General features: G+C 37.7%; 1 protein-coding gene across 5 annotated transcripts in view; it reads left to right on the top strand.

The window, feature by feature from the left end:
• The window catches only part of LOC144959908 (irregular chiasm C-roughest protein-like), a 328,564-nt gene that overhangs the window by 207,306 nt on the left and 113,758 nt on the right, over window positions 1–7,500 (top strand). For all 5 annotated transcript variants that reach the window (XM_078892751.1, XM_078892752.1, XM_078892753.1 and 2 more), the window contains one exon: window positions 2,840–2,892. The gene's annotated coding sequence lies outside the window, so the exon portion shown is untranslated. The remainder of the gene's footprint in view (window positions 1–2,839; window positions 2,893–7,500) is intronic.

The following is a 7,500-nucleotide window of genomic DNA, read 5'->3' as shown; positions in this document are numbered from 1 at the left end:
AGTCAGCGAAAAATTTGGGTTTTTATCATTAAAATACTCCCCCCCCCCCCGCCCCATCTTGACTCTACATATCACCCCCCCCCCCCCCCAATCTTCTATCTTCACGAGAACAATAACGCTACACGTGCTTTAATTATCGACAAGAATCGCGTTTTAAACTTCAAACAAAATGGGCGTTAGACTTAATTACCGTTCCTGGAAGTAAAACAATAAATAAAAAAATAAACACACGTAGGTATTTATTTAGAAATATTTGGCCAGAAAATCGTCCTTTCAATATCGATCGATTAAAATGACCCCCCATTTTGTCAAAAACTCTTAAACCTGGGACTTTGAATAATAAATAGTAACAGGTTTGTGAGGTTTTGACAAAATGATTGCCATTTTTTGATCAGTCGATAATTAATTAGAAGAACGATTTTTCTGACCAAAATTTTGAACACGGGTATTTTTAGAAAAGGCCAAAACGGCAGTTTTATATTTTTACATAGTCGTACACAGACGAAATATTAAAAAAAACCCAAACAATATGGCTATTCACCTTCGACACACAATAGTCATTAAATTGAATGATGTTAAATATCAATATTACAGATTCTTAAAACTGAAGTTGAAGATATCTAAGAGGATTTCGAAACAGTCAAATCATTTTTAATTTAATTTGGCAATTTTCATTGTTATGAATTGATATTTTGAAGTTTGTGAACATTTCTGGCCAAATCTTACTTTATTTAAATGGCGTTTTTTTTCCGTTAGTGGGAGTCAAAGTCTGCCGTAATCTGGAAAACCCGTCATTAAAAAAAAATTGGCCAGAAAACTCCTCCTTTAAATATCGGTCGATTTAAATTACCCTCATCTTGGCAAAAACGTTCAAAACTGGGATTTCGTGAAGTCCCACAGGTTTGAGAGTTCTTGCCAAGATAAGGGTCATTTAAATCGATCGATCGAAGGACGGGTTTTCTGGCCAAATTTTTAAATATGGATTTTTGCAGAGTACGGTAGAAGTGGGATATACAAAAACAATAAATGGCTGGTTGTGCTTTTCTGACGTCAGACAGAGACCAGCAGCGTGGGGCTGTTGTTTTTACCTCCCTTGTTTATAAACGTATCTCAGGTATTTAGGGCTTGTTATCGATAATTTGTTTTTGGTTGATTGTTGAGTTGCGTTATTTGAATGCTGGATACTGGGTTTTGGGGTGGTCTAGTCATAATGGTGGTGGTGGTATTTAAAGATGTAGGAGTGGCAGTAGTGTTAGTAGTGGTAGCATAGTAGTAGTAAGTAGTAGTAGTAGTAGTTAGTAGTAGTAGTAGTAGTAGTATAGTAGTAGTAGTAGTAGTAGTAGTAGTAGTGGTAGTAGTAGTGTAGTAGTAGTAGTAGTAGTAGTAGTAGTAGTAGTAGTAGTAGTAGTAGTAGTAGTAGTAGTAGTAGTTAGTAGTAGTAGTAGTAGTAGTAGTAGTATAGTAGTAGTAGTAGTAGTAGGTAGTAGTAGTAGTAGTAGTAGTAGTAGTAGTAGTAGTAGTAGTAGTAGTAGTAGTAGTAGTAGTAGTAGTAGTAGTAGTAGTAATAATAATAATAGTAGTAGTAGTAGTAGTAGTAGTAGTAGTAGTAGTAGTAGTAGTAGTAGTAGTAGTAGTAGTAGTAGTAGTAGTAGTAGTAGAAGTAGGAGGAGGAGGAGGAGGAGGAGGAGAAGGCAAAGGAGGAGGAGGAGGAGATGGAGGAGGAGATGTTGGCGGTATTGGTAAAAGGAGGTTTTTGGATAATGAAGACGGCGATGTTGATAACGGTGAGGATGTTGCTGTTGTGTAGGTTGATATCGACACCATATCGTGTTAAATGGGGATTTATAATATTATTATCATCATTGAAATGGGATGGATGTTGTCACAGTTTACACTATATTATTATCTAGTTATCAAAAAGATTAGGCAGAGGATGCTATCAGGGGAGGCCATCCATTAAATTATATATATTATGATTGTACATAGAGTTATGAGACGAGTTACAAATCCTACATCAGTGAGAACCACAGAGTTCTACGGTAGACTTCTGTGATGAGAACAAAGCTATTTATACGAGGCAGTGGTTTTTAGTTTTTACACAATTATACATAAAAATATATATTATATAAGTATGACTATCTAAACACAGTATAGTATACCTCATCCCCCAATTCTGAATTGGGATAAAAATGAAGAGTACACTGATAGTGTGCTCTTGGAATCTACATCTGTCCCTATTTGTACCACATATTCCCCTTTTATCTTACATTTTCTTATTGTAAATCTAGAATGTTTTTACTATCCAATCGTATTCCTTTTTATACTGTCGCTGATATGACCTAAATGTGTCGCAAGTGCCGTGCGTAAAGCGCTTAATTTTTTTTACAAAAATGAAAAATAAAACAAACAGCTTCAAGCAACAGATTGATATTAAAATACAAGAAGTCAGAATTATGAACAAAAAAATATCTTATCTTATCTTACTAGAGGCTTAATAGGAATTATCCTTTAAATACCCTATACAATAGTTTATAATTACAGAATCTCATATTTCTTACATTGTATCATTCACAGACAGTTTTACACAACTTTGAATGTCAGGAAAAATGTATCAATACGGCAATGTAAAATCGAAAAGTTAAAAAAAAAGGAATTCATTGTATTCATCCTATAGTAGAAATTTGTCTCTAGGGTCTATTCCAAGAGAAGACTGGAATAACTCAGGCGTTAGCCGCAGTGCATAGCCGCAAACTGAGGTGATTTGTTCATGTGATTTATGTTCTCCCCTGTCGTGTTATTTATTGTACTAATACTGTATTTCTGTTTCTCTTCGTTGCAGGAATCACAAAGCTGTTAAAGAGTTAAGGTAAGTTCTTGAAATATCAATACATAGTATATTTTAAATGAATTACTCACAACATAATCTGCCCGCCAGATGAAACGTACCAAAGCGCAAAACGATGTGTAATATAATATTGTAGTGAGAACTAATCACCCAACTGGGCATCTCCAAACAATGAGAATAGAGACATAGAGGGGAGGGAGAGAGAGAGAGAGAGAGAGAGAGAGAGAGAGAGAGACTGTTCGAGAGAGAGAGAGAGACTGTTAGAGAGAGAGAGAGAGAGACTGTTAGAGAGAGAGAGAGAGAGAGAGAGAGACTGTTAGAGAGAGAGAGAGAGAGAGAGACTGTTAGAGAGAGAGAGAGAGACTGTTAGAGAGAGAGAGAGAGAGAGACTGTTAGAGAGAGAGAGAGAGACTGTTAGAGAGAGAGAGAGACTGTTAGAGAGAGAGAGAGACTGTTAGAGAGAGAGAGAGAGAGAGACTGTTAGAGAGAGAGAGAGAGACTGTTAGAGAGAGAGAGAGAGAGAGAGAGACTGTTAGAGAGAGAGAGAGAGACTGTTAGAGAGAGAGAGAGAGAGAGACTGTTAGAGAGAGAGAGAGAGAGAGTGACTGTTAGAGAGAGAGAGAGAGAGAGAGGTAGAGAGAGAGAGAGGTAGAGAGAGAGAGAGGTAGAGAGAGAGAGAGAGGTAGAGAGAGAGAGAGACTGTTAGAGAGAGAGAGAGAGGTAGAGAGAGAGAGAGACTGTTAGAGAGAGAGAGAGAGAGAGAGAGGTAGAGAGAGAGACTAGAACAAACCCTGGCTCAATCAGTCCGATGGGACTGGAGGAATGACGACTGGCCGTTGGGTCAACCCATTTGAAATGTTTCTTTGTTTCTTTCTTCGTTGTTGTTGGTGTTGTTGTTTTTGTTGTTGTTGTTGTTGTTGGTAGTGGTGGTGGTGTTGTTATTGTTGTTGTTGGTGGTGTTGTTGTTGTTGTTGTTGTTGTTAATGGTGTTGTTGTTGTTATTGTTGTTGTTGGTGTTGTTGTTTTTGTTGTTGTTGTTGTTGTTGGTAGTGGTGGTGGTGTTGTTATTGTTGTTGTTGGTGGTGTTGTTGTTGTTGTTGTTGTTAATGGTGTTGTTGTTGTTATTGTTGTTGTTGCATGGTGGTGTTGGTGTTGTTGTTGTTGTTGTTAATGGTGTTGTTGTTGTTATTGTTGTTGTTGCATGGTGGTGTTGGTGTTGGTCTTGGTCTTGTTGTTGTTGTGTTTTGTTTGTTTGTTTGTTTTAAAATCTCACGTTGTATGTAGAATCATGCCATGGATTCACCGTTTAGTCACCATCCCATCTCCTACCTTTACGCCTACCTAAAAATACAGCGCTATAAATCCTGTTGCCTCCTCTATCTATCTATATCATTATCATCTTCTCCTCAGCTCACCTGGAGACTGTGCTTGTCTTTTCTGACGAAACAGATTTTTGTCACAGTATTTTATAAATAAATAAAACCGATTGCTTTGCATTTACCTAAAATACTCACACCCCATTCTCCGGCCAGATATAGATAATTCGAAGATGACGTCATTCAGGTCTTTGTTATTGTTTTTTGCCATCCGCGTTTATGAGTAATGCTCACTGAACTGTATTAACCTGACTATAAACGTTCATGGATACACATAGTTTTGTGTGTTGGTCCGTTATACTTCCGTATGGCAATGTTTTGAGCTTCTTAGCCAAGCGCATACTATCTATAGATAGTCACTCGGGTATTTGTTATTGCTTTTTGGCATCCGCGTTCATTTAAACGTTTAAGGTTGCACAGAATTTTGTGTGTTGGTCCGTTATACTTCCGGATGGCAATGTTGTGAGCTTCTTAGCCAAGCGCATACTGTCTATACAGTACCAACACACAAAACTATGTGTATCTTTAAACGTTTATAGTCTGATTGATATAATGTTTTAGTGTGAAGTTGTCATTAAAATGGCTGGCTAAAACCAATATCAAAGAGCTGAGTGACGTCAAATTCGTTCCATCTATACTTATACTCGAATTTTCAATGGATTTAAATAAAATGACTGGCCAAAGAAATTATCTTAATAGATGAATTTTGATTTTTAAAAGTGAGCTTTTATATAGCGCAATATCCTCTAAATGTGCTCAAAGCGATTTACAAAAGGTCCTTGACCAGCAGCAGCGGTCGGTCTATTGAGCGAAGTTGCTTTGTACCGCCCTATATTTTCCAAATTTAACAAATTATGTACGTAACATTTAGAACGAAACATGACGCCTGTTAGGCGATATTACATTTAAAAAAAATTCGGACAAAGACAACGCTGTTAACGGCCAGGCACTCATTTTACACATGAGTGCGGTGAGACTCAACTATGCGCCAAGCGAGGCTAGAACACAGGACCTTCCGATCCGAAAGCGAGTGTCATACCACAAGACCACATAGCCACACACAGTTGAGGGTCATTTCACCCTCAACTGGCCAAAGAAAATATCTTTAGAGATGATTTTTTTTGGGGATTATTCTGACGTCTCGGGTATGAAATAATCATTATGCAAATTGGGGGCTATTTTAGTTGATTGATAATTCGGATGAAGGGAGGGGGGGGGGGGGGGGGGGGGGGGGGCATTCCCTAAAACAGCGCTCACTTGGACACGCAGGGTAATAATCTCAATAAGGGAAGACCATTGGACACTTTGAGAAGATCGGTGGAAAGAGGGAGATGCCATCCTTCGGTTGGACCGTAGCCATCGTTGACTTATAGTCTGGCACTAGAACATTCTAGGACTTAACAGTTTGACGTCGTTTTTAAGGTTTGTGTAGCGTCTAGTGAGTTGTCCGTAAAGCTCAAGGAAACAAGTGATTCGATTGGTTGAACTACTGAATACAACTCACGATTTGTCAACTCAAGACATGTCTTTTGACGTCATTATTTTGGTCAGTGTCAGGCTATAAGTAAACGATGGCTACGGTTGGACCCGGGTTGAGATCCGGATGCTGGCAGAAGACAGAAGTCACTGGCTGGTGCTCCTTGCTGTCGACCTTATGTGTGTTTATGAAACACCAAAGAGGAGGAAGTTAGTAAGATAATTTGAGGTAAACATTTTCATGGCTAAATTAATTTTTTTATAAACAAAAGAAGTTATTTTGTCAGATGATTCAAGTGTTGCTGTTATTGTTGTTGTTGTTTTCGTTTATGTTGTTGTTGTTGTTGTTGTTGTTGTTGTTGTTGTTGTTGTTGTTGTTGTTGAAATAACAGAGCAAGAATACACCGATAAGAACAATAGCTGTCTATTTGGTTGTTGTAGTGAACACCTGCATTCGATTTTAACTTCCAATTTAATCAAGAGAATGGATCGTGCGCAACAAACGTTGAGATGTATGGCTTATCTGGTTTATGGCTTCTGTCTTATTCCATGTTTTTGGATTTTTTTTTAAAACCTTTTATTCTGGGGCGAGGGGGGGGGGGAGGGGAGGATGGCTCAGCAGCCCTTAGGGCAACAGATTCACCACAAGCAAGGGGTAGAGATTTTTGGTGGAGGTGGTGGAGCTGATGATGATGTGATGATGATGATGATGATGATGATGATGATGATGATGATGATGATGATGATGATGATGATGATGTTGATGATGATAGACACAAATGGTCATTATGATCATCTTAATAAAAAATGAAAAAAAATATGCCCTTCCGCCACGACATCACAAGATATCGTCGCCTCGGCATTCCCACGGAATATCATAGGTTATTCATCAAACAAGATATCTGATATCAACAGGAATCACCCATGTTGTCCAAATGAGAAACTCACAACGTTGCCATCCGGAAATAAAAGGGATCAACTTGGAACGTTTATAGTCTGGTTAGTAGAGTTATATGAGAATTACTCATAAACTTGAATGACAAAAAATCCCCAAACAAACCAACAACAAAGACCCGAGTGACGTCATCTTCGTTCTATCTATAGTTATATCAGGGTGGCGAATGTTATCAGTTATTTTTTTTGGCTAAGCCCATAGCATCATTAAGGGCACACAGCTGATTAGCTTTTTCCAGAAAATGTAATTATAATTTTATTCCGCGTCATTTTACACGGTGTTGTGGAACATACAAAAACAAAACAAAACAAAACAAGACAAAACAAACCCGAGCATGGCGAACAATGGCCGCTTTCATCACCACGTCATTCAACACCTGTTTTGAATGGAACCAGTTAACTGGGCCTACTCAGAAAAAAACACATTATATTTTTTTTTAATTTGGCCATAAAACTCGTCCTTCATATTATATATTATTGGTCGATTTAAATGTCCCTCATCTTGACACTCACAAAAAAGAAGAAAAAAAATCAATCTCTCAAACGTGGGACTTCTCAAGTTCATCCCTTTAGTCCCAGGTTTGACAGTTATATTTTGCCATTTTCATTCAACGATTTTTGAAGGATCGAGTTTTCTGGCCAAAATTTTATATACGTGTTTTTGTTTTTGTTTGTTTATTGTTTTTTTTTTTTTGTTTTTTGTTTTTTGTTTTTTGTTTTTTTTTTCTTCAGAATCCCGTCGTTAACTCGTTTAAAACGTTTGGCGTAATTTAATCTTGACAATGGAATGTCAGGCGAGATATGACGAGGCCTACACAACAACAATATAGATTGTATTGTAACGATACC

The sequence above is a fragment of the Berghia stephanieae genome, chromosome 14 (assembly GCF_034508935.2).
Source record: "Berghia stephanieae isolate SIO BIC M18660-M18661 chromosome 14, UCSD_Bste_1.3, whole genome shotgun sequence".
NCBI classification, from domain to species: Eukaryota; Metazoa; Mollusca; class Gastropoda; order Nudibranchia; family Aeolidiidae; genus Berghia; species Berghia stephanieae.
This window is presented reverse-complemented; position numbering and strand designations above follow the sequence as displayed.